This window comes from Bubalus kerabau, chromosome 9 (assembly GCF_029407905.1).
Source record: "Bubalus kerabau isolate K-KA32 ecotype Philippines breed swamp buffalo chromosome 9, PCC_UOA_SB_1v2, whole genome shotgun sequence".
Lineage (NCBI taxonomy): Eukaryota > Metazoa > Chordata > Mammalia > Artiodactyla > Bovidae > Bubalus > Bubalus kerabau.
The window spans coordinates 24,040,045-24,054,734 of NC_073632.1; the positions used below are offsets into that span (position 1 = coordinate 24,040,045).

The window sequence follows — 14,690 nt, forward strand, 5'->3', positions numbered from 1 at the left end:
GGCTGTTTCCTCAGGCCACTTCTGGAAAAAAAAATATTGTATTTTTCCCATCAGGAAGGAAAAATCCCATCAGGACCATATATATATATATATATATATATATATATATGTATATATAAAGTTAAATAAAGGGGCAGTTGACAGAGGGTTGAGAAGGTTAAGGAAACAAACAAGGACCGCAATGCAAGCAGGATCTAGCAACAACTGGAAGCCTTCAGCAACCCTTATTTGGAAGGGTTAGGGGAACAAGCTGCTGTGACTGCTAACTACTATGGGAGGTTAGGAGCCAGACAAGAGCCTGAGTCTTAGGTGGAGGAACACAGTTACTGCCGCACCAAAGTCTTCAAGAGAGAGCTGAGGGAGCTTATTTTCTGACTTTTTTCCCTCTGACCTGCTACTGGAGCTTCCTACTCCAGGACCCTACCAGTATCCAGAGGACAAGAAAACCCAGAGGGCTCAGCACATCCTGGCCAGACCTTAAGCCAGAGAAAAGTCCCAGTGGATAGAGAATGGATATTGAGAGCAGCCACGGAATATGCAGGATACCCTTTGTAAGGCCCATTTTTGTTGCAGAGATATTTAAATGGGGAAAACTGCTTCCAAGGTGATTTTCAAACATAGTAAAATATGGTAATATAGAACTAGATAAGAATATGAAAATGATTTAGAAAGATAAAAGATAAAGAGCAGGCCCTTGAGGAAGTTACTTATTTTAATGATACATTAAATGGTATATTCCTGACCATAGTATGAAAATAAAAAACACCAATAATAAAAATTTAATTTTTTGATAAAATGGAACAAATAATTAACCTAGATTTTTTCTTCAGGCCAATTTCAAGAAGAGTACATTTTACAAATCTTTGCTTTAAAGATTTGTGTAATGATTCTAGCCTTGATATAAAGGAAACCATTCAAAACATGAGTTTAAGCATGGAAGCATTTTTGGTTAAAAAAAAAAAAAGAAGAAGAAGGGTTTTAAGCAAAGCCAAGGAGACGACTATTGAATGTGATTTCTTCACGATTTTATGTTTTAGAGGAGATTGTTATTTGGCTTCATTTTCAAGTCTAGCTCAAGGCAAAATTGAGAACCACCTGTAGTTTATCTCTTTAGCCTCAGCTTTTGTTAATTTTACCATTTTCCTTCCATATGGCACTTATCTCAATCTGCAAATATGAAAAACAAAACAAAGCTTACTATTGCATCTGGTATTTTGTAAAGTTCTGATGAAAAGTAAAAACAAATAACTTTATTAGTGGATGCTAAGTAATTTCCATATGCTTATTAAATTCAAATTAGTAAAATCATGATAAGAATATATTTCAATGAAAATTAAATAATGAGGACAGAGAGTATCTCAATAGAATTGCAAAATCCAGACCTGCTGAGAGACTAGTGAAGATACTGACTTACAAAATTTATACACTGTTAGAAGTAAGAGAAAATATAATTTAGAGAGATGTGGTATTCGTCCTGTACCATTGAGTGCTGAACAGGTTAGAGGCTTCTCTCCCGAGAACAAATTGCATTTTCTTTAGAAAGAAACACACAGGCAGTCCCTTGGCAGGAGTGTCAAAATCAAATAGTAATTTCAATCTGTAATGCCTTTTATCTAAAGAACTCAGCCACATTTCCTCGTTAGCTTTCAGAATACACTTGTGATTTGTCTCTTGAATTGTAACTCCCCCCCCTTTTTTTTTGTTACAAAGAAATCAAGTCATAGAGAAACAGACATGTACTAACTTCTATTGAGATCATTTAAACAGGGTCAATTACTGAGACACACAGGTCTCGATGCTTGATATAATAAGTGAAAATGAAAGTGTTAGTTGCTCAGTTGTGTCCAACTCTTTGTGACCCCAAGGACTGTAGCATCCCAGCCTTCCCCGTCCTTACCATCTCCTGGAGTTTGCTCAAGTTCATGTCCATTGAGTCAGTGACACCATTCGACCACCTCATTCTCTGTTGCCCCCTTCTCTTCCTGCCCTCAATCTTTCCCAGCATCAGGGTCTTTTCCCATGAATTGGCTTTTCCCATCAGGTAACCAAAGTATTGGAGCTTCAGCTTTAGCATCAGTCCTTCCAATGAATATTCAGGGTTGACGTCCTTTAGGATTGATTGGTTTGATCTCCTTGCTGTACAAGGGACTCTCAAGAGTCATCGTCAGCACCACAGTGAGAAAGCATCATAAACACTCTTGAAAACAGTGTCATTGACAGAGACAGCCATTGTTCAGAAACATGAGAGACCATGGAGAATTGTCTTCCAAGACAGTGTACCACATATATAAAATTATATATATATATATAATTTATATATAAATAAAACTAAATTTATATATAATTTGTATATATACAATTATATATAATATATAAAATTACACCCAAGATGCAAAAATGAATAGAATACATAAAATCCTTTGTAATATATGTAAGCATTTAATATAGAGAGACATGGCAATTAAGTTAAAGTTATTTTTTTCAGTGTTATCAGACTGTCCTTATGCTTCAGATTTTTTCTAGATGCTTGAGTTAATGAATGTCACTAATGTAATAAGTAAGGTTTTTAATGCTGCATGATGAAACTTTGTATTATCTGTTTTTCCATGTATCATGCCACTAAATTGAACACCAAAGTTTTCATGACTGTTTCTAAATTGCACATAGTTTTATTGGGTAGGCCAAAAAGTTTGGCCTAAGTTCTTACAGAAAAACCTGAATGAAACTTTTGGTCCACCAAATAATATAAGATGGTTTGATTTTTGCACCATGTTATTTTTTGTTCCGCTAATGTCTCCATAATCTTTTTACAATTAAGGTAAAATAAACATGATACAAACTTTACTCCCCTAACTGTTTTTAAGCGTACAGTTCTGCAGCATTAAGTCCATTCATGTTGTGCAACTGTTACCATCAGCCATCTCCAGGTCTCTTTTCATCTGGCAAAACTGAAACTCAGTGCACATTGAATATATTTCTTAAAGTAATAAATAGGTAATAAGAATATAATCTGCATCCAATACTGTTCTATTTAGGATTCTATCAAAGTAATCTGGCTTGAATATATGGTTAGTATTTTGATTATTGTTCTCTGTAATCTATATTAAAGTTAAAATCTAATATTCAGAAATGTAGATCTCAAGTTTATCAAACATCATGGAAAATTTTCCTTCCTATGACAAGCAGGGTTATCCTTCCATGTAAGTGTGTGTGCATGTGTGCTCAAGTCTTGTCCAGCTCTTTGCAGCCTCATGGACTGTATCCCGCCAGGCTCCTCTGTCCATGGGATTCTCCAGGCAAGAATACTGGAGTGGGTAGCCATGGCCTCCTCCCGTGGATCTTCCTGACCCTGGGATTGAACACAAGTCTCCTGTGTCTCCTGAACTGCAGGTGGATTCTTTACCACTGAGCCATCAAGGAAGTCTCTATCCTTCCATAGTTTGGTATATTATAATCCATAGTTCTAGTATATTTATTCAGGATGTTCTGGATGTACCTCTAGTTTTCAAAATAAATGCTTACAATTATTTCAAGGATCCTAGAATGCTCCTTGCTATTCAGTTTACATGAATATATCTTCTATTTTAAACAGACCTGGTTTTTTATTGATGGAGAAGAGGTTAACATTTTGGCATTTTTAACAAAATCCAATCCTGAAACCATGAATTCCTTTGGGAGTGAACTATTTAGTTAATGCAATATTTGCCCATATTATATTGCTATAGGGTCTCCATTTCTAAATTTCTCCTGAGCATCTTCCAAGCATCATTATCAGTATTAAGAATTCCAAAGGGGTTTGTTAAAGCCTCATGTCTCAGGTATATATTTTGCTTGTATGTACTTTAGCCTTTAATCTGTTAATACAAATGGGGGGGGGGGTTGATATCTCTTACCATAATTATAAATCCTCTATGTACCCATCTAGCATCTTCAAGAATTGTCACTCACAGACACAATTTTTTTTTGTCCTTGCCCACTAAGATGCACTGGATTATTTTGAAACAATTTCCAGACATAACATCTTTCATCTTTAAATATTTCACTAAATATTTTTAAAAAGATAAAGATCTTTGTAAAGTACAATCATAATACCATTATACCATTTGGAAATACAACATAATTGTTTTCAATAACTTAAAATCCAGTCAATATTCAAAATTTCTTAATTAGCTAACATTTTCCCCTCTGATTTACTTTTTATTCTTCTGGCATTGTTTGACGTGTTCCCTGCATTTTCTGTAAACTGATAGCCAAATCTAGAGATTTGATCATATTCAGATTTTTTTTTTATTTATTTGGTTAGAATTATTTTATGAATGTCATCATATACTTCTATCAGGGATACCTAGTGGCTAGTGGTCCTTCATTTTATGACACTGGCAAACATTAATGATTATTGTTTAGATTAATTATTTCATTATAGGTTTGCAAAGTGGGAATAGTCTACTAATTATTCTTCCTTTTTTCCTCTTAACCTGGAATATAACTGTGAAGAATCACCTATTAGATTTGGTTACTCCAAAGTTTTGTTCACATAGAAAGGATGCATGCCTGATTATTTCCCTTAGTGTACTTATTTTTTAAATTAATTTCTTTCCCAGCATCCTTCTAAGGCGACTACTAACTGCATTTAAAAAATATACTTCTGAACTCATTTGATTTATTTCAATCTGCTTCAGCTATTAGTCTTTCTGAGACTCAAGCCACCCTACCTTTGCCGAGTAAAAGGCTCTTCAAGTCGACTCTTGAGTATTGTGGACATGGTCATAGAAGTTTGGATACTTTTATTGCTTTCTATTATAAGATGTCCCAGGCACATCTTGTATAATTCCTCTGCCAGCCTTTTATCGCCTATTTCTTTATGGAGCTTTGGTTTATTTTAGTGGGAAAGGCATTAGGTAGTACCACTCAGGCACTAGGGTGCTCGTTATTGCCAAGGTGATCTTTTATTTTATTTTCCTAGTCATTTTCAGTTGACAGAATTTTAAAATGTACATTTTAAAAAACAAACTTTATTTTTAAGAGCAGTTTCAGGTTCACAGCAAAACTGAGCAGAAAGAAGAGAGAGCTCCTGGAGGCCCCCACCTGTGTACAGCCTCCTCCACTATCATCATCGAATACAGTGGTCCCTGGGCTTCCCTTGTAGCTCAGTCAGTAAAGAATCTGCCTGCAGTGCAGGAGACCTGGGTTTGATTCCTGGGTTGGGAAGATACTGTGGAGAAGGAAATGGCAACCAAATCCAGTACTCTTGCCTGGAAAATCTCATGGACAGAGGAACCTGGTGGGCTGCAGTTCACAGGCTCACAAAGAGTTGGGCATGACTGAGCAACTAACACTTATTTACTTTGTTACAAGCAAAGAAACTATACTGACAAATCATTATCATTCCAAATCCATAGTTTCTATTAGGGTCACTTGATGTACACTCTATGGATTATGACAAATGTATAATGGCATGTATCCATCATTATAGTATTATGCACAATAATTTCAATATCTTAAAAAATATCATCTATATTCTGCCTATCCATCCCTTCTTCCCCTCTAGCCTCTGCCAACCACTCATCTCTTTATGGTCTCTGTAGTGTTGCCTTTACTAGAATGTCATATTGTTGTAATCATACAGTTTGTAGCCTTTTCAGACTGACTTCTTTTCCTGTGTTTTTTCATGGCTTGATACTTCCTTTCTTTTTAGTGTTGAGTAATATTCCCTTGGGACTTCCCAGGTGGTTCAGTGGTGAAGAATCTGCCTGCCAGTCCGCCAGTGGAGGAGATGCAGTTTCGATCCCTCAGTTGGGAAGAACCTGTAGAGAGGAAATGTCAACCCACTCCAGTATTCTTGATTTTTGCCTGGATAATTCCATGGGCAGAGGAGCCTGGCAGGCTACAGTCCAAGGGGTTGCAAGAGTCAGACATGGCTCAACAACTAAAACACCACCACCAATTATATATTTTCAGTAGTTTAGTATAGCTACTAAACTAGTATAACTACTAGTATAACTAATAGTAGTTTAGTAAAACTACTGAAAATGTCATTTTGGGATTTCCCTGGTGGTCCAGGGGCTAAGACTCTATACTCCCAGTGCTACAGTCCAAGGGGTTGCAAGAGTCAGACACAGCTCAACAACTAAAACACCACCACCAATTATATATTTTCAGTAGTTTAGTATAAATACTAAACTGGTATAGTTTTCAGTAGTTTAGTATAACTACTAAACTAGTATAACTACTAGTATAATGAGTAGTAGTTTAGTAAAACTACTGAAAATGTCATTGTGGGATTTCCCTGGTGGTCCAGGGGCTAAGACTCTGTACTCCCAATGCAGATGATCTAGGTTCAATTCCTGGTCAGGGAACTAGATCCCACATTCCACAACCAAAGATTCTGCATGCATCAATGAAGATCCTGCACAGGATAATGAATATTCTGAGTGCTGAAACCAAGACTTGGTACAGTCAAATAAAAAGAAAAAAAAAGAAAATATCATTTTGAGTAATAGTCTTCCAATTCTTCATAAACTATTAAATTGAGCTTATTCTCCTGAACGTTCCCACCAACCACAAACAAAAACAAATCACTAATTAGTGACCTTGGAATCAAGGAAATGAGGCCCTTGATGCTTCTTTGATAGAGCATTAAACCTTGATTACTACCCTTGGTTATATTCCAGAAGCTAATGTGACTTTGGACCATTGGGAAGATTAAGCTCTTAAAACCCATGTAGTTAATAATGACAATGTTATTTTTGTTAAATGTGTATAAAGTTTCTATTTTTCCAAGTATCTTTTATGTTAAAATCACTCCATATTTTTTAAGTGTTAGCTAGGTTAAGTTTTTTTTTTTTTTTCATTGCAGAACCTATAAAGAGAATAGTTTTACATGTAGTAAAATACTGAGTGAGATCTAATCCCTTCACATATGGCAAGGAGTTAGGAGAGGTTGGCCTTGATCTTTATGAGAGGATTTTCAAGGAGCCATTAATGGATACAAGCAGAATATTGAATTCTAAATGATGAGCAGAATTCATTTATGTCAAAAAGCACATATATATGATGGTGGGACAATGAGAATATTTCTGTGAACTTGAACTAAATTCCTTCTTGCAATTATTAAGTCAAGCTTTCTTTAGCAACATGATGTGCATTGGAATACAGAAATCTAGCAAGATGTTCCATTCAGCCATCCCAGATTCATTCATTATCTTTATGTTAAGTGCTTCCAAGTTTTGGCAACTATAAATAAAGTTAAGTGATTTTTTTGAGGGGTGACTTTGAGTCAGCAGTTAGACAATGAAAAAGAGAATGATTGCTGCTTATTCTTAGGGTCTATGGTTATAAAATTAGCAGGCTATCTCGCTGCTTCACAACTGAGCATTCTGTTTTGTGTCTTGAGGAAGAACATAAAATCACAAATGTGTTTAGTACTGTTTTGTCTCCCACATTCTCTTCATCTTGATGATAGAAGATGTCTGATTTGGCATAGTCTAGCTAAGTTTTGACTTTCTGGTAATTAAACATTTAGTTTTGAACAGACTTTCCATTAGTATAATTTCATTATGCCTCACTCTATCTTCATAGCATGCAAATAAAACTTTATAGGAGCTCTATAACTACAGGAGGATAGCAGTAATATAAACATCAAATGAATGATTCTGTTGTCTTTTAACTTTTATTTTAACATTGCTTTCCAAAGTACACTGAAAAAATAAGTTTAAGTGTTTTTTCTTTACAGAAGAATGGTTCTAACAGTTTGACTAATTATATAAGTCTATTAAAGTATTTCAAAATGTATTTGAAAAAAGCTCCAAATAAGAGCTTTTTCCATTAATGATAGCAAAATAGGAATATCAGTACTTTTTCAAAATTAAAAATTAGCCATATTACAGGTTCAATCTGAGAAACACAATGATGTTCATTCAAAATGTTCTAAAGATGTCAACATTTAAAATATTATTTTAAACTAATTATTGAGAGGGTGTTACTATAATATGGCTTCCCAAGTGGCTCAGAGGTAAAGCATCTGACTGCCAATGCAGGAGACACAGGTGATGTGGGTTCGATCCCTGGGTTGGGAAGATCCTCTGGTGGAGGGCATGACAACCCACTCCAGTTTTCTTGCCTGGAGAATCTCAAGGATGCAGGAGCCTGGCAGGCTACAGTCCATAGGGTCGCAAAGAGTCAGACAAGACCGATTGACTGAGCACGAGCACATAAGCACACTACTCAAATAAATTAGGGTGGTACTCATGGGACAGAGGTGGAAGTAGGGAAGATATTTTAATAGAGAATCAAATGTCTTCATATTCCAAAACAGAACTCCAATTTTAGAATTTAAGACAGTAACTACTAGTGGAGGTTCTTTCTAGCTGGCACTCTTCAGATCATGTGATCTCAGCACAAACATGTACTACCTATTTCTGAAGCAGATCCAACTTGGGAAACCTAAACTCATTTAAATAAATGTCCAAGATCTTCAACTGCTTCCCTTCAACTGCTTCACCTGTTATGTACGTTTCAAAAGCATCTTTTGCAGACAATAGCTGCTGTCAAAAGAGTATTATTTTTGCCCTGGGGTCATAATTAACTCTTAGATCTAACAAGAAAATAGAAAAGACATTTTGTACTTGAATCTGACTAATCCATTGCTTTCTACAATTTAGTAACATTTAAATATTTAATTTTTAGAAGTAGTTCTACCTTCTTATTTCCCCCATACTAATACCATGAGGACTTGAGGAAGAAGAATCTTCTCAAAAGTCTCTAGTTGCAAACTCAAGTCAGTAGCATAATGGAAAATCACTATGATTCAGCGTTGAAATGGAATGTGGAAATATAGCTAAGGCCTCATGAGAATGGGATCGGATTGGGAGCATTTTAGAGCCAAGGAGCAGAGTTTGGGGTGGGGATAAAGATGAATTATTTCAGCTGAGTATCTGAATTAGGCTGGGAAGGACAGTGAAACACTCAGTGATACACAAAATCAGACTTAGACCCTGATAGCAAATTGAAATTATAATGAAGTAATCACAGTTCAGGTGTAAAAAAAAGGAATCAGGTGGCCATGGAGATTCTGGTCTCAGACTTGTCTCTGCACCACTGACAATTTAAGTTTGTTTGAACTGCATGAGACCCAAGGACACCATCAGCCATATTTAGAACACCACCTGCGAACAGTCTTAAGTTCTCCCCTTGTAATTATGCATCTATCTCAGACTCCAATGAACCCTAACCTCAAGCACCTTTACTTCTTGCCAATTTAAATTATAATTCTTGATAAACAACTCAAATAACAAAATAACTAACTGTAATCTTGTGATTTTTGCTTTGGTAAGCCTCCTTGTTTTGTACTCCGGCAGAACACAATTCAAGTGTTTCTTAAATCTGTATCTCCTGGGCTCTGTCCTAACAAATCCCTGACAAGCACTTTTTAAATTTCAATCAGATCTGCTTTTTTAAAATTTTGGTTAATGACCCTATTGTGGAGATATTCCATAAAGCAGAAAGCAGTGAGTGATGGAAAGATAAGTCAATATATAACCTATTATAAAAAGCTATGGCTCATGTATCACCAGACCACAAACAGATACGCAATTATGGAGAGTTCTTAATCTCTCTGTCAGCCATTTCTCAGTGCTCATAGTATGTTTGTATTGATTACCTCAAAATACTGGGCTTAGTGATAATCCATATCCTTCTTTGAGATGGCTGGTATTTAATAACAGAAAATACCATATTTTTTTCTTATTTTATAAATGTATTCAGTAAATACTATTTAATGTATTCTATTCAATTAATTTTTTTGTCAGGCTTGTGATTTCATTTTCTTGGTTAAGTCCGTCAGGTATTTTCATTTATAGTAATTTGGCACACTAGCTTTCCTGCTCACCGCATCTGAAAATCACCTACAGATAAATCTACAAATGCATTGCTGGGCCAGAAAAAAAAATTAAAAGAAATTCTCTGGAGGCAAAAGTATAGTTAGGAGCATGAATCCGGAGAGATGAGTGAATAAGTGACAAGTACCCGGCTTCTCTGGAGAAATCCACTTTTCCACAGTTGGTTCCATGGCCTTTATTTTCATGGCTGGATGGAGTCAAAAGGCAAAGCCTAGATCATGTTCCATGTGAAGTCTAATAGGAGACCTTTCAGATAAGATCAGACTAGGAAAGTTGCATCTTCTGAATGGATGCAAAGTAAGTATTTTCTGCAGAATTTTTGAATGAAAGGGGAAAAGGTTAATCTCCCTAGAGATAAACTAAGCATATTTAAACCCTTGAGAAGATTTGTGGTCAAACACAAGTCTCATCAGATTGAAACTGAAAATCATCAAAAAACCCCCAGAAAATCTTAGATGCAGACAGAGAAAAAAGACATATTAAGTACAGGAAACAGCATTTAGATACACAGAGTATTTTTACCTCACTAATGGTAGCCAGAAGACAGAATAACACTTTCATAGTGTTTTAAAAAATAAATCTTAACCTAGAATAACTCATATCTTGTTTCCTAAACCCCCTTATTAAAATGATAAAGCATTTACTCCAGAAGTCTAGAAAATGATGCTACAAGAATATTCTGTGATTACAGAAGGAAAGATTAGCAGACTGGTAAAAATGGGATAAATCTCAATGAATACTACCTATAAAACTAAAAAGAACTAAAATAAAGTGTGATTTATAAAGTAAGAAAAAGGAGTTAAATAGCCTGCAAGTCAATTAGAGTTAAATTGTATTGTTTGGGAAGATAAAAATAATAACTTTAGTCTTTAAAGAGTTAAATATACATTTAACATTTTATAACAAACATTAAAAATAACCTTCAAATTAGTAGAGAGAAAAAGTGGAATCAGGAAAAAAAAATACAAATCAAACAAATCAAAAGAATGAAAAGGAGAAAGAAGGATGCATACATGTTGTATCATGATTCATCAATTATTATGACTCTTCTTCCTGCTGAGGGTTATACTTCCCCACCCTCTTGATGTCAGGCTGCATTTTTTTTTTTTAATCTATGAGAGTTAGAGCTCAATTTATTTTTATTTTAATTTTATTTTATTTTTAAACTTTACAATATTGTATTGGTTTTGCCAAATATCAAAATGAATCCGCCACAGGTATACATGTGTTCCCCATCCTGAACCCACCTCCCTCCTCCCTCCCCATACCATCCCTCTGGGTCGTCCCAGTGCACCAGCCCCAAACATCCAGTATCGTGCATCGAACCTGGACTGGTGACTCGTTTTATATATAATATTATACATATTTCAATGCCATTCTCCCAAATCATCCCACCCTCTCCCTCTTCCACAGAGTCCAAAAGACTGTTCTATACATCAGTGTCTCTTTTGCTGTCTCATACACAGGGTTATTGTTACCATCTTTCTAAATTCCATATATATGCATTAGTATACTGTATTGGTGTTTTTCTTTCTGGCTTACTTCACTCTGTATAATAGGCTCCAGTTTCATCCACCTCATTAGAACTGATTCAAATGTATTCTTTTTAATGGCTGAATAATACTCCATTGTGTATATGTACCACAGCTTTCTTATCCATTCATCTGCTGATGGACATCTAGGTTGCTTCCATGTCCTGGCTATTATAAACAGTGCTGCAATGAACACTGGGGCTCACGTGTCTCTTTCCCTTCTGGTTTCCTCAGTGTGTATGCCCAGCAGTGGGATTGCTGGATCAGGCTGCATGTTGGTTAAAGCAAGTTACGTGTCAGGCTGTAACTTGCTTTAGCCAACGGAAGATTAGTGTGGAAGCTTTGTGGGCCAGGTTATACCTTGACATCTCTGCTTTTTATTTGCTGTGAGATTGGCAGAGGTTGCTTCTTGAGTCCTAGAGGGAAGGGGGCGTGGGGAGCCAGTGCCACCATGACAGATCTTTTAAGTGAATGAGGGACAACTTTTCATTGTGGTGAGCCCCTGATGTTTTTGAAGTTTATTGTTATTGGAATGGTAAAATACACATTCTTATTGATATAGGGAAATTATCTGTCTTGAAGTTTGGGACTAGTAGCTGTGTGACCTTGGGCAAGTTGCTTCACCTTTCTGGGTCTTAACTTTCTTTTCTGTAAAATAAGGTGTTGTGTAGACAGGAAAATCTCTTGGGGGAGTTAACAGGAAAAGGCAAATCATAAAACATGATACCGTTTATGTTAATAAAACCCTCAAAATAACAACTCTGCACTGTATATATCTGCAGCTATACATATCAGTTTACAAATACAAAGGAAAAAGTCCAGAAGGGTAAATTCCAATTGTTAACCACTGTGGCTACTATTATAGAAGGGGAAAGGGGTGGGGAAGAAGGTAAGGGGGACTTGATTTTTATTCTCTATACCAATTGTCTAAACTTTGTATAATTGATTTTTACCTATCCATGTATAATTTCTGGCACAAAGTGGAATCAAATGAGTGGTGGTGAAAATCAATAATCCTTGAGATTAATGAATGCGTATGTGTGTGAGAGAGTTTTCAGAAGAGAAATTTGAACTTGAGACTCAACCAATAATTGAGCCACTGAAGCTGAGATTCAAGTGTCTAGAGCGGATGATATCTACTTTAGAAAAAGTTCAAACAAAGCCTTTTTCATGTCTGAACATGGCATCAATTAGATATGCACAAAAGCATTTCATGTCTCATGTGTTGCCAAGATACATACTCTAAACAGGAATGAAGCTATCATTTGTGTCTCTTCTGTAAACTTTGATAAAGGAAGGCTGGGTGTCTTCAAGATAGAAATGTGAATGTTTTTGGATAGTTGATTGACATGCTGTGTTTGAGAAATATAAAACAAACAAAAAACTCATTTCACACAAAAAACAACATTATAGTCATTGGAGAACAGTTTGCATTTAGTACAAATATTGCAAAGGATTATCAGAGTAGCTATTTGCTAAAAATATCATAATAAATTAAAGATGCATTTACTGAGTAACCACTGATATGTCAGGATCATTCTGAGAGTACAAAAATTATTTGACACCTTCACTTAAGGAACTTACAGCCTAGGAACAGAAGTGCTCACATAATCAAATAACTGAAATTACAATAATTTGGTTCATGCTCAACTTAAAAAGTTAGTTCTCAAAATGAAAATATAAAGGTCATCTAAGGAAAAGTCATCACATAATTAAGGCAAAAAAGTCTAATTTTCAGTTCATATCATTGCAACACTTTTCAATAATATTCTATGTAGAGCCAAGATCATTATACTTTTAGAAAGAGCAAAATGGAATGGAAAAATTTTTGCAATTTTTAAAACAATTATTTCTTTGACTGAATTTATGCAGTTTAAACCAACCACAGGAAACAACAAAGGAAAAAACTATCTCTGCTTCTTGATATGACTTCTCGTTAGCTATTTTCATGCTCTCCCTAAGTACTGGGTACCTCTCCCTAAGTATTGTGTACCTGAGGTGAAGAATGAATGGTTATTTTGGATAGTTTTTTATATATTTTTCTAAAAAATAATTTGGAAGAACTAGTCATACTGTGCTGATCTTCTTAATAAGTCATTCTTTCCCAAAGATTTTCAACCTACTCTGAGGAAGGAATTTTATAAAAATAATGAAAACAAATATGTCCCAATGAACTTACATTCCAAACACTTTTTGAAAATGAACATCAATCAAAGCCTTTCATAAATTATGCCAAATTGAGTAGTCTTCTAAGTCTCGAATATTCGTATCTCGAGTTTTCCTGGGGATTGGTGGTCATAGAGAGAGGAAAACAGGTATTTGCATTGCAAACACATATAAAAAGATAATATAGTATAAAATTATGTTGAATACTAGTGGTGAGAGTGGACATCCTTGCCTTATTCCTGATCTTAGAGGAAATGATTTCAGGTTTTCACCACTGAGAATAATGCTTGCTTGTCATATATGATCTTTATTATGTCGAGAGAGGTTTCCTCTTGCCCACTTTCTGGAGAGTTTTTATCATGAATGAATACTGAATTATTTTTGTGTCTATGTTCATCAGTGATATTAGTCTGTAATTTTCTTTTTTGTGTGATATCCTTGTCTGGTTTTGGTAGCAGGGCGATGGTGGCCTCATAGAATGAGCTTGGGAGTGTTCCTTTTACACAACGATGTATGCTATAGATAACTAATGAGAACAATCATACAGCACTGGTAACTCTACTCAATGCTCGGTCGTGACCTAAGTGAGAAAAAAGTCCAAAAAAGACGGGATATGTGTATACATATAGCTGATTCGCTTTACTGTAAGCAGAAACTAACACAACATTGTAAAGCAATTATACTCCAATAAACATTTTAAAAAGATAATATGGTGTAAACGGGGATTGCTGTGGACTAAGAATAGAAGATAAGTAAGTGACTCTTGGGGACAGAAGTCACAGTCAGATGGCTGTGGTAGGGTTAAAGGAATCTATACAGATGTTGACACACTCAGGACCTTGCTACTGTGGCAAAATGTTATTGCACTAGGGCTTGAAGAGGCATTGAGCTCTTCAAGATTCAAGAGGCTTGAAGAGCATTATTTTGTGAGGACAGGAGCCATGGAGGAGAGACTCCATCAGAAGCTGAGGTCATAGAGGGTGCAGCTGCCATGAGACTGCAGTAAGTGAAATAGTGAGATGCTTGGAAAGAAGTTCTTGGGAAACCTATATGCAGATCTGGAAGCAACAGTTAGAACTGGACATGGAACAACAGA

At 35.6% G+C, this 14,690-nt stretch overlaps 1 non-coding gene across 1 annotated transcript; it reads left to right on the plus strand.

The window, feature by feature from the left end:
• The first annotated feature begins 6,283 nt into the window (after nucleotides 1-6,283).
• Nucleotides 6,284-6,356, plus strand: TRNAG-CCC (transfer RNA glycine (anticodon CCC)). Its single transcript has one exon. It is a non-coding gene; the product is annotated as a tRNA-Gly (tRNA).
• The last annotated feature ends 8,334 nt before the right edge of the window (nucleotides 6,357-14,690 follow it).